Source organism: Bombina bombina, chromosome 3, assembly GCF_027579735.1.
Source record: "Bombina bombina isolate aBomBom1 chromosome 3, aBomBom1.pri, whole genome shotgun sequence".
NCBI lineage: Eukaryota > Metazoa > Chordata > Amphibia > Anura > Bombinatoridae > Bombina > Bombina bombina.
The window spans coordinates 885,681,610-885,704,593 of NC_069501.1; positions in this window are offsets into that span (position 1 = coordinate 885,681,610).

Here is a 22,984-nt window from a genome sequence, read left to right on the forward strand (position 1 = left end):
TGTGTATAGATATATATTGTACCAAAAAATCATATATATATATTTCTGAATAAATAGAACATATTCTGCTATGTGAAGAACATTGAATGGAATGTGAAATATTCATATTTTCATGTCGGGTTAGCTCACATGAGAATATGCAATCGGGTTTGCATGAGAGTAAGGTGTGAATACATGAACATGAAGTTCGGCTTTCTGTGCTCGTCAGATTAGTGCGAGAGCGAAACAGTATACTTTCAACTCATAATACGAGCGCAACCCAACAAGCGCAAAAAAAGCTTACTTTTAGCGCAATTAACTCTTGAGCGGGAGCGTTAATAAGAGCTCCACTTGTAATCTTGTCAAAACAGCTCAGTGCAGGGTGGAAATGGCTCAGCACTTAAAGGGTTAAACAAATATATTAATTTACTGTATACATGTATTTCTCTGATACTATGAGAAGGTTTGTAGTGGAATATGACAAACTAGCAGTTTTTTCCTCCTTACGTCAATGTACTGTGTGATAGAGTGGAGTGGGCAGATATGAATAACTGCAAGGAGTCTCCAGCGAGTCAGTGTGCTCAGTCATAGTTGTTCAGCTGTGATTTTCTTATGTGAGAAATATTTCCAAGTTCTTAAAAAAACTTGTCATTGCCCAGAAATAAAGAAGAAGTTACAGGAATAATATGAAAGATGCAATAGTCAGCCACTACAGTTATAATATTCTCCAGATTTACTAAATATTTTTTTTTTAAATGATATAAATAATTCAAATAATAATATTTAAAGTGAATGTTTCATCTTGATGAATTACAGGTTTTTTTACATACCAGAGAAACATACAGTACATAGAGGGGCCTATTTATTAATGTGCGAGCGGGACATGATCCGGTATTGCGGCATACGCTCTCGGCATTTATCATTGCACCAGCAGTTCTTGTGATTTGCTGGTGCAATACCGCACCCTGCAGATTAGTGCTAGCAGAGGGTGTCAATTAACCCAATCGTATTCGATCGGGTTGATTTCTGGCGATGTCTGTACGCCGCCTCAGAGCAGGCGGACAGGTTATGGAGCAGCATTCTTTTTAACTTCTCTTTCCGGGGCAACAAGCTCCGTACGGAGCTTGATAAATATGCCGCTTAGCCTGAATATTTTTCATAATTGTTTCAAAGTCCTTAATACATTTATTGAGTGGTTTAGTAGTTTTTATTCACAGCAGCTATAAATAAGTAACATTGAAATGCAAGTGGAATTTAGAATATTGACCAAAACTCACTTAAAGCTTCAATTCTTATTATTTTTTTAAATGGAGGATATTATGATATGCATATGGAAAATAATGCAGTTTATTTTTAATGATATATTTCAGATGGATAGATGGATCCATGTTTCAGAACATTTATCAAATATAACAAGGTTTTGCTGCATTCATTTATGGAATATTATATTTATCTATCAAATGAAATGTTTACATTTTTATAGACTTCAATGTAAGTCAGTATTCTAATGCAATATTCTAACATAGCTTATGCATATTCTATGCACAGAATAATAATACTATTAATATGTTCCTAATTATGCAAATGTGCCTGTAGCCAATCTTAAACCAATGTGGGTGTAATATACAGGAATTACCTTTTGAAGGGCAGTGGAATATGCCTTTTTAAACTCTAAACTCACTTTCAATGATCCCTTTACAATCCATTGCAGTCTGTTGTACATGAACTTTGTATTAGATAATTAAAGACCATGTAACTCCAATATATCATTAATTTTGTTGGGATGTTATTACCTTATTAAAAAATGTTTAACCTTTTTACACAATGCTGTCATGCAATTCAATTTATGAATGAAATAAACTAAATGTAGAAAGATTAGAGATGAGAGTAGAGATGAGAGTAGAGAAGTAGTTTTGCTTATGGAGATTAAGGGCAGAATAGTAGGAGTTCAAGATGAATTTGTAGTGAAGAAAATCTGCTGAACTTCGAGAATTTCTCCAGTGCCATTCAGCAGTACAGGAAAATCTGCATAGGTAACGTGTCAGAAGAGTATGCCAGGGGTGAGGATGAGTGTGTGATTTCCGAGCTATGGTAAGAGGGGCGAGATTGTCAAGGACGGATGTAAGGGTGGAATTATAGTGGCAGATAGATTTTAAGGGCAGGAAAAGGAGGAGAAGGATGAGAGGAGAGGTTTGAGGGAATTAGCAAGCTGTTGCTAGTCTAAAGACATAATGCTTATGTGAAGTTTGGTGTGAGGAGTAGAAGGAGGGAGAGTTGTAGGAAGGGATGATATGTTGCGAGTAAGGAGATGGTGGTGAGAAAGAGGAAAGAGGGAGTTTGTGAAGTTTGAGAGAGTGCATCGATAGCTAAAGATCAGGTCAAGAGAGTGACCGTCTTAGTGAGTGGTAGAATCAGTCCATTGTGACAGACCGAAAGAGGAAGTGAGTTGCAGAAGTTGTTTTGCAGATGAGGCAGTGGGATTGTCAAGGGGGATGTTGAAGTCGCTAAGAATGAGGGCAGGGGTGTCTGAGGAAAGGAAATCTGGTAGCCAGGCAGCCAAGTGATCTAGAAATTGAGTTGAGGAGCCAGGGGGTCGGTATATGACTGCAACACGTACAGAGAGAGGGGAGAATAAGCGAAGCATGTAGGTTTTGAATGAGGGAAATATGAGGGAAGAGATGGGATGTATTTGTTGAAAGGTGCAATGAGAGGAAAGTAAACTACCTACACCACCTCTTTGTTTATCACCAGACCTAGGAGCGTGGCTGAAGTGGAGACCCCCATGTGACATAGCAGCAGTGGATGCTGTGTCTAGGGGAGAGAGACAGGTTTCTGTTAGGGCCAGAAGGTTGAGGGAGCGGGAGATGAAGAGGTCATGTATAGAAGTGAGCTTATTGCAAACAGAGCGAGAGTTCCAGAGTGCGCAAGTGAAAGGGGTAGTCGCTTTTGATGCAAGAGGAATGTGAGTAAGATTTGCAGAGTTTTGTTTTCTGAGTCTATGGGATGGTACACATGGATGTGCACGGCTTGGCAGTGGTTGTGGACCAGGATTAGGGGAGATGTCACCAGCAGTAAGTAAAAGCAAGAGAGAGAGTGGCATGAGATGAGATAAGGATTTGCAGTAGTGAGGCTGCTTTTGAGACGAGCTGCAGGGGGGAGAGAGAGTGTTTAGGAATAGGTAAAGTTCATGAGTACAAAAATAAGGTGAGTTTAAGAGAGATGGACTAATGAACAGTGCAGGTGTTGAGGAAGAAGGAGTAATTGAATAATGTAGTTTGTTATAGAGACAAGAGGTAGCAAAAATGAATATGAATATATTGAGCATTTTTACAAAATTGGGAACCAGTTAAACACATAAGACACAGAATTACAGCACCAATTGCATAAGAAAACAAAAAGGTATTTGAAACATCTTACAGAAGTACTTGCCTTGTGTCTTGCCCCTTGCCCAATCCTTGTTAAATTCTTGTATAATTCTAATGTTAATGCCTCGCTTATAAAATGTTCACTTTGAAAATGTGAACATATGTTGTTAAAGCAATGCACAGCCCACTGTTGTGAAATGTATGCAGGCAGGGCTGTCAGCTGAGTCCACTAAATTTAGTTGATTGCTAATCAAAGACAATTGGAAAGGCCCCTGGAAAAGAGGGGATTCCCATAGTGAGTCACACAGCCCAGGGGGTGCACTCGGATAGCGGGCGAGTGTGCCGTACACTTACTGTAAAAAACTAAACGGCTGCACATTAAAGGCACAGGGAAAAGTTAAAATATAACTTTTAATAATATTAATAAAACATGGAGGCAGGTAACAAAGACAACCTCCAAATAAGGCAAATAGTGGGTGGAGTTGGGCTATTGATAAATAATTGAGTTATAAAATATATGGCTCTTAAAGGGATATTGTAGTGTAGAAAATGCTCTATTAAGTTTGTACATTTTCATTTTTTTAAACTAAATTCTTTTCTTTTCCATGTCTTTAATCACTTTAAAAGGGTTAAACACATAGTCAAAGTTACACGCCTGAAGCACCTTCATTCTCCTCCAGGTAAGGATATGGAACATATGCAATGCATGTCTGCTTCTCATTTGCTCAGCAGTTGTATCCGAGCTAACTTCAGGATATTGGATATAGCAACCACGTCAACTTATTCTCCTCATATCCTTTAATAGAGCTTGCTGTTAAAAAAAACCTAACACTTATGGCTCATGCGCTAACCCGACAACGTGTAAGACCTACAGCTCTAAACCCGAAGATACTGAATATTTTACATTTCAATGTTCTTCACATAGAAGAAAATTTATCACATCGGGGTATTACATAAACCTCGCCGGCTCTCATCCAATAGAATGAGAGCTGCTTAAATCTTATTGGCTGATTTGAGCAGCCAATAGGATTTTAGCAGCTCTAATTCCTTTTGGCTGATTTAAATTTTTCAGTCAATAGCAATGCAAGGGACGCCATTTTGAAACGGCTCCCTTGCATTGAAGATTCAGTGTACGGCGGCAACCGTATGAAGAGGATGCTCCGCGCCGGATGTCTTCAGGATGCCGCCGAGATAAGGATAGAAGATACCGCCTAGATGAAGATAGAAGAGGCCGTCTGGATGAAGACTTCTCGCTGCCTGGATGAGGACTTTGCCGCCTGGATGGAGATAGAAGAGGCCACCTGAATGAAGGCTCCTCGCTGCCTGGATGAAGATCGTTCAAGCGGGACTTCAAAAACTGTAAGTGGATATATAGTGTTATGTTTTTTTTAAGAGTTTTTTGGGTGTTTTTTTTTGTTAGATTAGGGTTTGGGCAGCAAAAGATCTAAATGCCCTTTTGAGGGAGATGCTCATACACATTCCCTTTTCAGGGCAATGGGCAAATTAGGTTTTTCTAGAATTAGGTTTTTTATTTTGGGGGGGTTAGTTGGGTGGTGGGTTTTACTGTTAGGAGGGTCTTTGTATTTTTTTTTCTGGGAAAAGAGCTGACATCTTTGGGGCAATGCCCCATAAAAGGCCCTTTTAAGGGCTATTGGTAGTTTATTGTAGGCTAGGTTTTTTTTTTATTTTGGGTGGGCTTTTTTATTTTGATAGGGCTATTAGATTAGGTGTAATTCTTTTTTATTTTTGATGATTTTGTTTGTTATTTTTTGTAATTTAGTGTTTGTTATTATTTTAATTTAGTATTTTTTATTTTTTGTAATTAGATACTTTTTTTAGTGTAGTGTTAGGATTTTTTTAATGTGTAGTTTAGTTTTATTTAATTGGTAGTTAGTTTAATTTTAGTTTAATTATATTAGTTTAATTGTTAGTTTAAACTTAATTCTTTTAATTTGACAGGTAAGCTTTAATTTAATTTAAGATGGGAAATTGTAATTTTAATATAAAATTAGGGGGGCATTAGGTTTAGGGGTTACTAGTTTAATTTAGTTTATTGTGATGTAGGGGGCTTTCGGCTTAGGGGTTAATAGTTTACTTTAGTATATTTTGTTGTGGGGAGCTTGCGGTTTAGGGGTTAATAGGTTTATTATAGTGGCAGCGGTGTAGGGCTTAATAACTTTAGTACAGTGGGGCGATGTGGGCGGACGGCAGATTAGGGGTTAATAATATTTAAATAGTGTTAATGATGCGGGAGGGCAGCTGTTTAAGGGTTAATAACTTTATTATAGTGGTGACGATGTCGGGGAGCGGCAGAACAGGGGTTAATAATTATTTTTAGTAGCAGCGATGTCGGGTGCGGCTGATAAGGGGTTAATAAGTTTAATACAGTATTTGAAAAGCGTGAGGGCCTCGGTGTTGGGGTTAATAGGTAGTTTATGGTTGTTTAGTGCACTTTGTAACACTTAAGTTATGAGTTTTATGTTACAGTTTTGTAGCGTAAAACTCATAACTACTGCTTTTAGATTGCGGAATGGATCTTGTCGGTATAGGGTGTAACGCAAGTTTTTTAGCCTCACCGCAAAACTCGTAATGGCAGCGCTATGGAAGTCCCATAAAAAAACCGTCATTTTTACATGTGCAGGACTGACGTTGAGGTACAGGCTAAAAGGCTTGCGGTACAGCTTTACCGACAAGACTTGTAATGGCTGCAGTGCTGTTTTAATGCTGAAATGGCCATTTTTTCAGTGTTAAAACACAAACACAAAACTTGTAATCTAGGTGTAATTAAATTACTAAACCCCCTAACCTAACACCCACTAAATTAACCGCAAATTACCTAAATTAAAAAATACTAAATTACAAACATTTAAAATAAAAAAGCTAACATTAATTAAAAAATAAAAATAATCTAAGATTAAATTAATCTAAGATTACAAAAAAATAATAATCTAACAATACAGAAAATAATAAACAAAATTAACCAAAATAAAAAAATTAAACCTAATCCCTATGAAAATAAAAAAGCCCCCCAAAATAAAAACACCCCCTAATTTAATGCTAAACTACCAATAGCCCTTAAAATGGCTTTTTGTAGGGCATTGCCCTAAGTTAAACATCCCTTTTGCATTTTAAAAAATGTTTAAGTCCCCCCTAACAGTAAAAACCCCCCACCCATCAAACCCCCCCAAAATAAAAAAAACCCTAACACTAAAAAATACCTAACCTAAAGGGGCATTTGTATGGGCATTGCCCTTAAAAGGGTATTCAGCTCTTTTACTGCCCCTAAAAGGGCATTCAGCTCTTTTAAGAGTGCCTATTAAAACCCTAATCTAATTTTTTTTTTTTTTTAAAAGCCTAAGTCTAACCCCCAGATAGGTACTCACGGTTCCTGAAGTCCGGCGTTGAAGTCTTCTTCCAAGCGGCGACCTCTTCTATCTTCTTCCAGGAACATGCCGGAGTGGAGGGTGGAACTGAAGACTGGTGACCGCGGAACTGAAGACTGGTGATGGCAGAGCCATGGAGCTTTTAGATTAGGGTTTTAATGGGCACTCTTAAAAGAGCTGAATGCCCTTTTAAGGGCAGTACAAGAGGTAAATGTCCTTTTAAGGGCAATGCCCATAAAAATGCCCCTTTAGAGGCAATGAGTAGTTTAGTTTTTTTTAGTGTTAGGTTTTTTTATTTTGGGGGGTTTGGTGGGTAGGGGATTTTACTGTTAGGAAGGGACTTAGAATTTTTTGAAAATGCTAAAGAGTTGTTTAACTTAAAACACTCTTTTAAGAGCTATTGGTAGTTTAGCATTAGATTAGGGGGTGTTTTTATTTTGGGGGGGCTTTTTTATTTTCATAGGGATTAGGTTTAATTTTTTTATTTTGGATAATTTTGTTTATTATTTTCTGTAATGTTAACCTTTTTTATTTTTGTAATCTTAGATTAATTTATTTCTTAGTTTTTTATTTTTAAGTAATATTAGCTTTTTTATTTTAATTGTTTATAACTTAGTATTTTTTAATTTAGGTACTTGGGGTTAATTTAGGGGGTGTTAGGTTAGGGCGCTTAGTAATTTAATTAGTTATTTGCGTTTTGTGGGTTTGGCGGTTAAGGGGTTAATAGTTTTAATAGGCTCTTTGCGATATGGGTGAATGGCGGATTAGGGGTTAATAGTTTATTAAGGTATATTGCGTTGTGGGGTAATGGCGGTTTAGGGGTTAATAGGTACATTAGATGTTTTGTGATGTGGGGGTTGGTGAATAAGGGGTTAATATAGTTTATTAGTTATTGCGGTGTGGGATTGCGGTTGACAGGTAGATATTGCACATGCGTTAGGTGTTAGTTATTTTCAGGAGGTAGATAAATATTGCGCATGCGTTAGGTGCTAGTAAATATTTTCAGGCAGTTACGGGAGTTACGGTTCTCACATACTCAGCGCAAGACTTGCTGCGTCTGCCTATGTGTGGCGAGGTGAAAATGGAGTAAAATATCTCCATTTTCGCTGCTTAAGTCCTTGAGCTGAATATGTGATACCGATTTGCGACGCGGTTCTATGTTAGCTTATGGGAGTAAAAATGGCGGCCAACCGGTGAAATATATACGTGCCGCATTTATATACGGTGCTCTATATGTGATACCAGAACCACATAAAAAACGCATATGTAATCTTGCCCATTGAGCTTGCAATCTAAAAAGTATGTTTGCATGTTAATGGGCTTATAATGGATTATTTAGCATGATGGTAAATGTTACTTTTCAATAACAAATACCCTTATCAGAACAACTTTGCATACATATTTAGTTTAAGGGTAGTTTCATACCGTACAATTATTCCTTTTCAGATATTTCTTGTTTATTGCTGTTGCAACCAGTTTACATAAGTTCAGAGACATGAAAGGCTGTAAAAATGCTGACTCATCAATGTGGTAAATATGACTGAATATTTTTTTATCAAGGCAGAAGGAAGGATCCTTTAAACAATAAACTTTGACTTAGCATTTGGAAATGAACGTTCAAATTCCTGTTACATGAAATAAGTGGCTTAGGAGTCTGAAGAGTTCAGTCAGAAGAGGTAATTAGAGGTACCTTCAATACTCTAATCAACAATCATATACTGTTTTAGCTGAAAAGAGAAAATGATTGTGCATAATTATGTAATATGTGGCTTGTACATTCCAAAGAAAATAGGTCAAAAAGCCACCAATTAGTTAAAGTGAGATAGAAAGGTATTTTTCTTCTTTTTCTACACATAAATGAGAATATTTTAATATGACATTATTTTAAATTGATGGTCTATGCTTTCTCCACAAAAATACTGGACAATCAGTCGGCAACTGGGTAAAATAGTAGATTGGGTCACACATTACTTCCCCAGTACTGAGTAAGTCTCGCTGTTTTCTTATTTATAACTTTTTGTGCAATACTTATTAAAAATGTTTTTTCTTAGATAGAGTTAATATAAGTGTAATTCTACTGTTCAATGTATTTTGATGTGTTTTGTAACACTTTTTTGTTTTGTGAAACAGTTAACCAGAGCTCTGAGGTTGCAGTAATCCTTCTAGCGTAAATTGTGATTGTGCTTACGCGTTCACATTTACTTTCAACTTGTAATACAAGCGCTACATTCAATGCGAGCAAATAGCCGCAATAAACCCAATATCGCTCGAGCTTAACTAGTAGCGTGCCACTCGTAATCTGGCCCTAAGTTGGTTATATGGATATCCCTTAAAGGGGCACTCAATTCCCATTATTTTTTAAATAGTTCTTTAAAGGGCCTTTTTAATGAAAAAATTATGGCATATAATTATTGGATTAGTGAATCTAGATACCTAACTACGAACCCACAGAGGAGTTAAACAAACAGGCAAAGTCCTGCTCAGGAGCTGTAAGCCTTGCATCTCTCTAGTAGAACACAGCAGGTCAGCCAATTAGGAGCAGAAGTTGTACAATACTGCCAATCACTGCCTCAGTCAAACAACAAATATTTTACAAAGAAGAAAAATGGAAACATAGAATTTGACGGTAGATAAGAACCAAAAAAAAAACATCAAGTCTACCCATACTAAAGTCTATTCATACTAAAATTTGCTAAATAAAATGTACTACAGTATTATGTTCCTTTAAAGGGATACAAAGGTCAAAACTAAAATAATTTTTGCAATATACCTTCATTAGCAAAAATGCCTCTAATAAAATGTATTGCTGTTTTTAAGTGGCATACACAAATATGTTGTGAGTATAGTGTGTGTGTATAGTGCCTGTGAACAGGGCCAGCTCAAGATATTGTGCTGCCTGGGTCCGAGAATGAAATGACGCACCCTAGTAATAACATTACTGATAAGAATATCAATATACTAGCCTGGCAACTGACCTTACTAAGCCAGCCTACCTGCATGCAACCGATGCTTATGCACAATTGTGGGAAGGAAGTTAGGGGAGAGATGCACTTGTCCCACTTTGAACCTGATCAGTTCTGTAGCTTTGTACTTGAGGTTATGCTGCTGGGAGCCTGCGACTTCCCCCAAGGAGACAGCACAGGAGTGGTTTGGGTCTGACAGTGACTGACTCAGTTGGTCCCATAGTTGAGCCGGCCCAGTCTGTGAAGCCTGATTTGTATCATAAAAGCCACTGCTGATTGTCTGAGAAGTGTAGTGTTTGAATTTTGGTGTACAGGCCCTCACAGCAGACCTCTGGTTAATTGTCTAAATGTCCCCCAATTGCCCCAAAATAACATGAGGTCCCTTTTTTAAAAAATAAATAAAATTGTAGCATTAGCACTAAGCAGTTTTTATGGATTAAAAGTGGCGCGTGTGGGGTGAAAAGTGCCTTTACATAGCGGTCTATGGAGACTGTGTGTTCCCAGTAAATATATACTTTATGTATATGTTTATAGACTGTACATATGCTTTTATACATACTGTATATGTTCACATTGCACCTAACTTGTATTACCAGCGCACATTTGCATGTGCTGGTATTACTAAGTTGAGCGCAAATATCGATTTTGCGAAAGCAATATTTTGCGCTCAATTTGTAATCTGGCTCATCGTTTGTATGCTTATGGTGCAAAACACTATGGCCTCTATTTAACAAAGTCTGGCGGACCTGATCCGACAGTGCGGATCAAGTTCGCCAGACCTCGCTTAATACGGAGAGCAATACGCTCTCCGTATTCAGCATTGCACCAGCAGCTCACAAGAGCCGCTGGTGCAACGCCACTCCCTGCAGACTCACGGCCAATCAGCCGCCAGCAGGGAGGTGTCAATCAACCTGATCGTACTCGATCAGGTTGAATTCCGGCGATGTCTGTCCGCCTGCTCAGAGCAGGCATCCCTTCAATTCCGATTGGTTGATAGAATCAGCCAATCGGAATTAAGGTAGAAAAAATCCTAATGGCTGATGCAATCAGCCAATAGGATTTAAGTTCAATCCTTTTGGCTGATCCAATCAGCCAATAGGATTGAGCTGGCATTCTATTGGCTGTTCCAATCAGCCAATAGAATGCAAGCTCAATTCTATTGGCTGATTGCAGAGAATTCTATCAGCCAATCGGAATTGAAGGGACGCCATCTTGGATGACGTCACTTAAAGGTACCGTCATTTAGTAAGAAGACTCCGGATGAAGAGGATGCTCCGCGTCTGACGTCTTGAAGATGGAACCGCTCCGCGCCGGATGGATGAAGATAGAAGATGCCGTCTGGAAGAAGACTTCTGCCCGTCTGGAGGACCACTTCTGCCCGGTTGGGTGAAGACGTCTCACGGTAGGGTGATCTTCAAGGGGTTAGTGTTAATTTTTTTTAAGGGGAGATTGGGTGGGTTTTAGAATAGGGTTGAGCTGATTACTTTGGGGCAATGCCCCGCAAAAGGCCCTTTAAAGGGCTATTTGTAATTTAGTGTAGGGTAGGGCTTTTTATATTTTGGGGGCTTTTTTATTTTGTTAGGGGGATTAGAGTAGGTGTAATTAGTTTAAAAATCTTTTAATTATTTTATTATTTTCTGTAATTTAGTGGGGTTATTTTTTCGTGCTTTAGATAATTTTATTTCATTGTAATTAATTGTATTTAATTTAGTTAATTTATTTAATTATAGTGTAGTGTTAGGTGTTAGTATAACTTAGGTTAGGTTTTATTTTACAAGTAAATTTGTCTTTATTTTAACTAGGTAGTTATTAAATAGTTAATAACTATTTAATAACTATTTAACCTAGTTAAAATAAATACAAAGTTGCCTGTAAAATAAAAATAAACCCTAAGCTAGCTGCAATGTAACTATTAGTTATATTGTAGCTATCTTGGGGTTTATTTTATAGGTAAGTATTTAGCTTTAAATATGAATTATTTAGGTAATTGTAGTAATTTTATTTAGATTTATTGTAATTATATTTAAGTTAGGGGGGGTTAGGGTTAGACTTAGGTTTAGGGGTTGATAACTTTATTATAGTGGTGGCGACGTTGTTGGCAGCAGATTAGGGGTTAATAAATGTAGTTAGGTTGCGGTGACATTAGGGGCAGCAGTATGGGGTTAATAAATATAATGTAGGGTTCGGCGATGTTGTGGGCAGCAGATTAAGTGGGGGCAACAGATTAGGGGTTCATAAGTATAATGCAGGTATTGGCGATGTCGGGGGCGGCAGATTAGGGGTTAATAAGTGTAAGATTAGGGCTGTTTAGACTCGGGGTTCATGTTAGGGTGTTAGGTGTAGACATAAAAAGTATTTCCCCATAGGAATCAATGGGGCTGCGTTAGGAGCTTTACGCTGCTTTTTTGCAGGTGTTAGACTTTTTTTCAGCCGGCTCTCCCCCATTGATTCCTATGGGGAAATCGTGCACGAGCACGTTTTACCAGCTCACCGCTAACGTAAACAGCACTGGTATTGAGGTGAGATGTAGAGCCAACTTTTGCTCTTCGCTCACTTTTTTTGCGGTTAACGCCGGGTTTCTAAAAACCTGTAATACCAGCGCTGTCTGTAAGTGAGCGGTGAGCTTAAACTGCTCATTAGCACCGCACCCCTCCAAACGCAAAACTCGTAATCTTGGTGAGTATTTTGAGTAGTGTTTGGATAGAAATGCCTTTGAATTTATAATATATTAAAATAGAGCTAAGATAATATCCTTGTAGAAGGACAGCATAAGCTTCCAGGATTGCTGAGCATCTATTGGAAAAAATTATCTTATTCAAAGGCTTTACCTGCACTGTTTTTCCTTAACAGCAAAATATTTTTTTTATTTTTTTTTAGTAACCACTTTTAGCTTCCTATGGTACTACACCCTAATAAGCAATATTTTATGGTCAGATATTTTATTGTACCTAAAGTTCAGAGTGATTCAAAATTACAAAAACATATTGTAAATTTAAATTGCTATTTTTATTGCAATAAATGTAGACTCCAAAATGTTGGTATTTTGGAAAGATGAACTAATGCTAAATGTGAAACCATAACACACTGGATGACATATTTTAGAAACAGAATGACTCAAATTCCATCTTTTGTTTTCCAGTTGCCATTAAAATGATTAATTAAAAACAATCACATGTTTTCGAATTGGTGTGGTATTTTATTAAAAATTACAAGAATTAGAGGTATCATAGAATTATAGGTGTCATATAGGTATAATTTGAAACTGCAAAATAATTTAATATAAAATATAAAATAATAATTTACTACTTTATACATATCTATGTAATATCAGAGAATAATGTGTCACACATGTCACTAATAAAACATAAGAGTGAATTAACTCTGTTTAAAAATGTATATATATGTTAAACATCATACCAAGAATAGTGAATTATAAGCTCAATATCTCTCCAATATGGACCGCTATTTTTCTATATATATACATATAGTTTAGTATAATAAAAACGAATTTATGTTTTTTATAGTTATAATCATGATATAAAATACAATGAGCGTCAATTCCATCACATAAATTCTAAATTTAGATAATGTTGATATTGCTTTCAAAAACTGCAAGTATGAGACACCTAAATCCTATACAAAATAACAGAGAAGGAAGCAAAAATATTCCACCTTATAGAAATCAGTGAAATCCACCTTTAAAAAAATACACCTATCAAAACAGAATATTCATCGACCAATCAAAATGAAAGGAGGGCTTTTTAAACTGCCGGGGTAACAACAAACATCATCCGTCTTGATAAAGCCTACTGGCGAAACGCGTAGACGTTTTCTACACCTGAAAGAACTAGGACATCAACTATACTTATCCTGCTTTGAAAGGAGCAGAGGGAAAGAAAGTTCAAAACAAACTGCCGTTTGTAATCTAAGTCCGAGTTCTCATATACACGCTGGAAGCGTGCACCGCAAATACCTGTCTCAAGAGGCTGCCCGGAAAAACAGAATCCAAACCACAGGGGCAAAAGTTACTTCAAGCCGACAGAGGAAAAGAAACCCATACACGCAGGAGTGTGGTCTAGGTTTCGGTATCGGCGATACTTGCTTTACACAAGGAGGAGAGGCAGAAACATACACCGGTAAGAAACACCTTGATTCCATCAGACACAGAAGTGTCAGAAGACTCGGTAAGCTCATCCATAAATATACACCGAACTATCATAAATACAGTTAACTCTACAAGTTACAAATAACATCAAGAGACATTGCTATAACAAGTTAATTACTTTATTACAATTTATTGGATTGAGAAGACAGACATTGTTACTTTTTGTTTAAAATAGCAACACTAAGAAAAAAAGCCACAAAGACTGCGGTAACAAATAATTAAGGTGGAATAGGATACATTTAATGTTTGAATAAGGTGGAATTACTTAGAAAGGTTACTAGAGCGCTCATTTTATAAATTGTTTTATTACATATTGCATATTTTCAATTTTGGGAGACGTCCCATGGTAAATACCATTTTCATCATTATTTTTATCAATGTCTTTATGTTTTAAATAAATGCACTTTTGTTAAAATTGTATAATAGTCTCCAGAATATCTTATTTAGCTTACAGCGCTCCTAAACTCTATATTGTTTTATCATTTGTATAATTTGAAACTGCAAAATAAGCCAAACATGCTTGTATAAAACACTAAGGGCCAGAGTGGAGAGCAAACGTTTAAAGGTGCTCAGAAGGGCCAGTGTGGTATCAGTTTGTCCGTGGATATGTTGGAGGACTTGGCGAGTTGGGAACACTTCCTTGTTCACTTTAATGGAGTATGTATGTAGAGATCTGATCCCATTCCCAGCCAACAGCATCTAGCAAATATAAGAGAGGCGCCTCATGTGTGTATCAGTCACCAAATAGACAAATCAGATAGAAAATGTCAAACACAGGGTACTCACATTTCCATAGAGCACCCTTATGTGCTAGTAGACGCAGGCTAGCAGTATAAAGGTGTGTCAGCTCACCTCCTCCTGACAGCTGCACGTAGTCCAGGGACAGCTCAAACACACTCACAGTGATGAACCAAACAGTAAGCCCAACACATATGTGCACCTGGAAATTAGGGCTTGTAAATACTGTTGTAGTTTAAAAACTGATTTATTAAAACCATATAAAATTCAAACAATACAGTGTTAAAAACTGGTGGGTATACACAGTCTGTACCCCAAGATATGCAATGTGTTTCTCAGCAGTTACACTATTTCCTCAGGCATAACAAACCCTATACTAATGCACTTATTTAAATGCTATCCTATCCAATTAGAATCTAGTTAGTGTTTATTGCACTATTAAGATACTCTCTGAATACCTAAAACTACATTCTCAGTCTCCTGGCCAGTTGTTGATCCATGCAGACGGCACGCCTCTTTCACAGTTTCAATTTCGAAAAGTTCTTATAAGCTCCTTGAGAGTGGCTCCGCACTCTTTCAGAATAGGAGCGACTACAAGTACTTCTGCTTCTGGCAATCCTGCCGAGCATATTCGGCCCCAGGGTAGATGGCACTCTAATAGGTATCACTTATATGAGCCTCCACTCATTTCTTCCATGGGGTCCACTAACTGATCGCAGTTATTAATTGTGTTTTTCTCTTTTAGGTTCCTCCAGAAGGGTTTCTCTTTCTCGTGTCTGGATTATTGGTCCCTCATTCATCCACTGGGCAGCCATTCAAGCCATGTCCATGCAAAATGGCCAGCATCTCAATTTTCCCTCTAATAGGGTCTCGCTAAGATGGTTAGGTAGGAAATGAATGAGCTGGAAATATATACCTTTTCATTTTGGGGAAGCTCAGAGGAGATGGAGTACACCTGACATCTTTATATTCCATTTGGGTGTTAATAATATTTGTTCCATTCCAGCATTAGAATTTATTAAAATTATTATATCTGATATCGGCTGGTTGTGGGCATTGGCTCCAGGGATTGTCATTGGGTGGTCCAATATGATAGGCAGACTTAACTGGAGATTTGTGGACTCTGCTGGTGTGGCTTATAGAGTCCGCAAGAAAGTTAATGGACTGGTGAGGGCAGTTTTGTAATCCACCATGACAACATTACGGCTGGGGCTAAACATTTATAAAGAGCTGATGGGGTGCATGTTACTGATGTAGGTCTGGACCTTATGTTATCTAATCTTTGATCTGCTATTGCTTTACAATTACGGCCCTAACCTCTTTTAGTTACCCCTAATATTCCTATGATGGTGACAACAAGCAGAAGGTCATGGCCTTTATCATCGTGACAGAGAGGTTTGGGTGGACTAAGGGCAGGACGGCAATGGTCGTGCAAACGCCTTAGGTAGTAACCGAGGTGCCCCTCCTTTGTCTTGGGCCTTTGCAACTCCTGATAATCTGATTGCTCCTTGGCTATTGGCCTCTTGTCGTGTTCAGGCCACTTAGGAACTCACTTGCAGGTTTAGCGGGGTTAGCACGAACATGATGTTGTTTTTCCTCCAGTGCCTGCAACTCTCTTTTATTTTAACCATTTACAAGCACCGTTTTTTTGGGAAGGCAGCTTCTATATATTACCCTTTACAAATAGGTAGTTGCTTAGCTTTAAATGAACATGATGCCGAATGAACACCTTATCCCCAACAATGAGATCACTAGTTTGTAATAAAAGTAATATTTAAAACATTTGAAGATAATAGGGAAGACAACATTTTAAAGAACTACTCCTCAAAATTTGCAGCCATCATTAAATCCTGCTGACACCGGCCTAGTTGGCCTAAGGCAAAAAAATGGCACTTGGCATAAGGGATATACCTCACTAGTTAGTGAATATGACACTTTTGAAGTGTGAAGAAAGAGATGGTCTATTAAACCATAAGTAGATTGTGTGACTCACAAACAACCACAAGGTAATCATGGTAGAATACTAGAGCTCAAAAAATGTGAACAAGAAGAGTATAACATCCCTATGGTAACATTTATTCCCAGATACAATATCTATTTACAAAAATAAAAATAAATGTAGCAATATGTAAATACTGTGGATTCTCCGTCCTGGACACAACTCATTCAGTTCCAAGGCTCTGAAGTGTGATGTCACCATCAAGCACTTCCAAGGCTCAGACTGCGTTCCTTACTCGGCTCCACAGAGTTCCATCACAACGTGTTTCCCGGCCTCTTCTCGTAGCTTTCTCAAGAGGCTAAAACTACTCTTTTGTTCACATTCTTATACGCATCCATAAATCTCTCTGCTGACTGTAGATCTGGAAAGACTTGGGGCTTCATACTCAGGGCTTTGCACCCCACAGCCCCCCTAGCAAAGGAAAACACATTAAAACAAACTATTGTATAAACATTTTCAATTAATTTCTATAAGTTATGTTTTAAAACTAACTGAAAATATCATTTTGCTGTTGTATGCAAATACATATTTTAGAAAAATTAATTTCTTACTGTTTTTCATAGGTCCAATATAATGTTTCCTGCTAAATCTTACTCTTGCAATGTTATTTCATTAAACTGGCAATTTCCGAAAGGATTTGGAAAGGATCTTGCAGTATTTAAGTCACCAGGGAGGTCCATCAATAGCTGCCAAGATGCTCTGCAGCTGAAGAAAGCTTTCAAATCCAAGAACATAAAAACATTCTTTTCTTTAGACTTATTTTCAGACTTAATCTCAAGCAGATTCTAATGTGTTTTGATCAAAAGTGACTGCTTCAATAGCTAATGTTTTAGATTATAAAGGCATAGAATGTTTGGAAATTTAAGTAAAAGCAGAAATTGTTCCATTTTGCACTATATGCTGTTTGGTGCATTATAATCTTTGTATGAGAGATATTTTATGTCAATTGCTTCCTGCATTTTTAGGAAAAAAATATCTGTCAGAAGAATCACTGCATATTTCCGAGAATAAACTAGAAAATTAAATGATTGTATTACACATTGGTTTTAACAATGTTAGCAAAAGTATTAACACCTATAAAATAAACTTATAAGTAAGTTCATCAGTTATAAAATTGAGATCAAAACTATTCTTAAATTATTTTTGTTAAATACAAGGAAGAATTTTGTATGACTTTAAAAGGACATATTTTGACAGCAGATTAGAACTATAGGCCCATATTTTCTATAAGGTGTAAGCATTATTAGTTCGTAGGATAGCTTTATGCTTATCCCAGGCATTTTTTTAACCCTTTACAGTAAATTAAATAATTAAAATGGAACAACGTTGACCTAAACATTCATTACTTTTACTTTAAAAATTATGCTTGTCTCATTCTCCCTAGATACTGAAGCTCATATGATGTACTTAAAACATAAGATAAGACATATCTCAATATTTCTCAGAGCTTTCTGGGTCAGGGAGGCAAGGTGACTTGTGGTGTGGGATGTGATCCACTGGCATTATGTGGGTGGGCAAACAAAACGTGTATATACAGCACTTTACCAGAACTTCTTCATGTGTGCACAGTAGGGATAGGGTTGCTGAATAAACCTTTACACAATAAAACACAAGTCCAATAATCCCACAACACTACTGGAGGCAGTAAATTCTTAGTTTATTGGAACATCAGAATCCAAAGCATCACAGACAGCAACAATTTGGGTTATTCACCCTTAATCATGCTTTGACAATGGTTCAAATACACTGTGTTTAAATACACTCCCATTTACCAGCAACAACCAACATGCGTGCTTAACCATATACCATATATACAAAATTTAACCATTTCTATACACTGCCAACTGGTGGTCATAATAAAAACAATGTAACAATATGTATACACACACAATATTGTAAAATATAATGTCATATATAAAAAAGAGACAGATGCAGGTTTAATCTAAAAATATTATGTGGGTTGGCCATTATGAGAGGGAAGGTGTCACTGGTGTGTCTTGTTTGGGAGGGTTGTAATGAAGACAGGAGCAGGCAGAAATAGGGCATGTTGTAATAAAAGACAGGGTAGTCCCCAAACAACTATTTTGTCACCGGAGGCTGATGTCATCACTGGATAGGCAGAACCAAGCATAAGCCTTCAGGGACAATCCAGAAGAGTAGTCAGAAGCCGGACTAAAGTTCAATACCTGAGAATCCAGCAGGCAAAAGGATAGTCAGAAGTTCTGTTTCAGTAGACAGAAGCTAGTAACTCAGTCTTTAATTAAGGCTGCAGAGGAGAAGAAAGATTGGAGAATAAACCTGAACGTAAGCATGGGTCAGAGCAGTTCAGAGGCAAAGGTACCAGGACTTCCATGAGAATATAAATACTAACATCAGCAAGGGCCTTTTAACACTTCCTCCATAGGTCTTGCCACCAAAACTACTGCAGGGTCACTTCTGACATCTAGGTAACAAATAATGCTACCTTTAGCACAGGTTGTTGGCCATGTAAATGTAAGAAGCTTGCTGGAATGCTAAACTTAGTGCACCCCTCTGAAACTTTTTCAGACACTGTGATGCTCATAGCACACCCCATGCTATCATCAATGCTAAACCTTCTCTCTTCAATGCAGCCCTGTTCACCAGCCATGCTAACAGCTCTCCTCATAGCATAACTCTGAATTCTTAGACTGCTTCCAACTTTCAGATTAGCATGGCCCTACATCGTTCAAATAAGGACTTAGGACTCTGACATCATGGCATAACCATGACCAAACTGAGAAGGATGCTGGTAATGAAAATGTTTTTAGAGATGGGGATTATGTAAATGCATCAATAGTTCACAGGAACATTCAATCATGCCATAATCCTTCCATTTAATCAGGTATTAAAGCTGTCTCCAATGAATCCAAGTATCCAATATCTTCTCAAGATTAAACTCATCAGCACTTGCCAGCTGAACAGGAAGTGGAGGAAAATTTTGTTGTTGAAGAAAGGGATTCTTTACAAACATCTTAATTGGGATACACAGTATGAAAGACCAGGTTGAATCCTATAATTACTAGGAAGATCCAACCAAACTGCCTTAGGGTTTACAATCTTAAGGGTCCTAAACGGTTCCAAAAGGTGTGACGCCAACTTCTTGAAAGGACAAGATAACTTCAGATAAAATGTGGACAGCCACAACAAATCACTACAGGAATAAGGAGGATCAGGAAAGCGAGCCTTGTCTGCAAAATAAATTCTGTTGCTGCTGAGCTTGAAGTGAAATATCTTGTAGTAACAGAGTTATTATATAAAAATGATAATAATTTATTTAGATCTGGGACATGTGTGGTAGAGGGAAGACCTATAAGATTCAAATCATAATTTGCAAAAAAAAAGGAGATATCTTTATTGACTGATGGATGTGGTTATTATAAGCAAATTCTTCTATAGGAGGCAAACATAACTAGTTGTCATGACTATAAGAACAGAAATATTTCAGATATTGTTCCAAAGTTTGGTTAGTTCACTCAGTCTGGCCATTGGTATGAGAATGAAAACCACATATCAAAGCACAAGAGATACGTAAACTGAAGCAAATGTTTTTTAAAAACTGAGAAGTATACTGAGAACCTCTGTCTGATAATAAATTCAAGTAGTCTAGCAAACTATTCCAAAAATAGAATAGCAATCAAACTGCCAGAGAGTAAACACACAGCAGGGATAAAATAGATCATTTTAGTCAAACAATTCACAATCACCAAGATAATGTCATGACCATCTGAAAGAGGATCCACAATGAAGTGCATTGCCACACCGGACCAAGAATGCTTCATCCTAGCACAAATGTCACAAGACAAGTAGAAACTTATGTATACTCTGCCAATTTAGGCCAGCAAAAGGTTCTGGAAATCAATTAAAACTTCTTCCTAATTCCTTCATCGCCAGATGCTGGAGAATCATGATGAACTTGCATGGTTTCCATTCAAACTTTAGATGGAACAAATATATTCCCATTATAATACAAAATACCATCAGCAGAGGTCAAAGAAACTGTAAAAGCAGGATGGGGATTACTTAATATTTTCTATTAAATAATGATACATTGCCAGAAAATGTCAACTCTGTAAAATAGTTTAATTTTTAAGAGAATAATCTTGAAGGATATTAGGGACTCTAGATAAAGTGTCTGTCTTGTTATTCTTAGACAGAGAATTTCTGGAGATCAAAGCTTTCCAAATCAGCTGAAAGGATCACACTGTCAAGTTCATCTTTCAGAGAGACCCAAACAAATCTGATCAATAAGAACAGGAGTGTTCCAGTCGGTGTCACTAGCAATGCAACATAATTCACAAACATAGTCCTATACAGGCCTTTTTCCTTGCCGCTTAAGCGGAGGAAGTACAATGTGGATCATCATAAAACACACTCATTGTATTAACAAAAGAGTCCCAAATATTTGTTCATGCATGGAGTTAGCACAGTAGTAAGCTGATGTGACAAGGTGCGCATAACATTTGCAATCTCTGCTAGATCCATGCTGGTTTGGTTATTATGTAAGGCAATAAGGGATTTACCTTGTTGGAATACTGGAACCAAGCTTGTAGGAGATGTGATGAATACGGATGTCAGGAACAGTTTGAGGTCCTCACTAGATAAGCAGAATCAAGCGTAAGCACTCAGGGACAATACAGAAGAGTAGTCAGTAGCCTAACCAAAGTTCTATACCAGAGTATCAGTCAGGAACAAACATCACAGTAAAAGGATAGCCAATTCTGTTCTAGTAGTTAGAAGCCAAAAAAGAATAAACCAGGACATAAGCAAGGGTCAATACTAGGAAAGCAATTCAGAAACAAAAGCACCATGATTTCCAAGAGAATAACCAAACACTGACTGGCACCTGCAGGGGCCTTTTAAAAACTTTCCCCAAAGTCTTGGCAAAAAAACCCCACTGGAGGGTCATTTACAAATAGTGCTACCTTTAGCACAGGTATCACAGTTTGTCATGTAATTGGAAGAAGCCACCACATCCCAAACTTAGTGCACCCCTCCGAAATTTCTTCAGACACTGAGATGCCAATAACGTACTCCCTGATATCTAATCCTCCTTTTTTCAGCTGTGCCTTGGACTCTAGCCACGTTAACAGCTTTCCTCACAGCGTGACCCTGATTGCCTCCAGCATTCAGATTGGCACGGCCCCTACTGCCTTCAGGTAAGATCTTATGACCCAGACACATTTGGACATTGCCCTGATTGGAGAAGCTATACAAAGAAATCTGATTGACCTCCAAACCAGTGACAATCCTGCAAGATCTGGAAGATCTTTATAATATAGTGATTGCTTAAAGCAGTGCACAAATCAAATTATAATTAGTCTTAATCAGCCACAATCAAGAAAAATTAGATATGTTACTGGATCATTCAATTTGCAGAATTATGCAGCAAGCAGACTACAACATTTGCTGTTTGTTTCTCAAAGGAGTGTGGTGTAAACATTTATAACAGAAGATGCTAATTGCTTTATAGCAAATAGAAGGAAAGGAAGTCATCAATATCTTGAAAATTTGTTTAATTTTCACTAATTAATTCATGTATGGGGAATTACATTTTGAGCTTTATATCCCTTTAACATTTCACAAGTTATGAGCAAATTTCTACGCATTTCAGCCTAGTCAGGCCTTTATCAAGATAAAGGCCTGACTAGGCTGAAACGCGTAGAAATTTGTTCATAATTTGTGAAATTAAGTAGTAGGTAAGGTGGTTGAGACCAACTCTAATTCACAGAGTTGTTTTTTTCCTGGAAATACCATCATACCCATGATCTACTTTCTTCTGTCCAGCACTGGAATCTGAATAATATGGACACTGTTGCAAACTTCACTTGCAATACAACTGCTTGACTTACATATGCGGTAGGTGCGGTGCATTGAGCCTCTTTAATATATGAATTGACTCTATATGCGTAATTCCCACCCATGACCCACATTTGTTAAAAGCAGTCTGATTCATTTTTACTTCAAAGAAACGAAGTCTGTCGTTGCTTATCATTACTCCTGCATTTTGACCTCCTGACCGGAACCGGTCCACAGCACGGGACATCCCGCAAATACGGCTGTGAATGTGTCTTTGAAATTTAACTCACAGTCATTGGATACAAGCCAGAAGATTCTTGCAAGTTTTTCGCTGTTTTAAAAACAACGCAGAGGGAATTTTCCAAGTCATACCTGCATTCATATAAACAGCTGGATCAGACACTCTAATCACTGGCCTGATTGTGAAAGGACGGTAACATTGACTCTGTTTAAATTTTAACATTGTGTTACTTTGCAACATATTATTATTTTTATAGTTACTTACAGCACTACACACTGATGTTTTATATTTTATGTTGATTCTTATCCTATTTTAATTGTACTATTTTACTTTG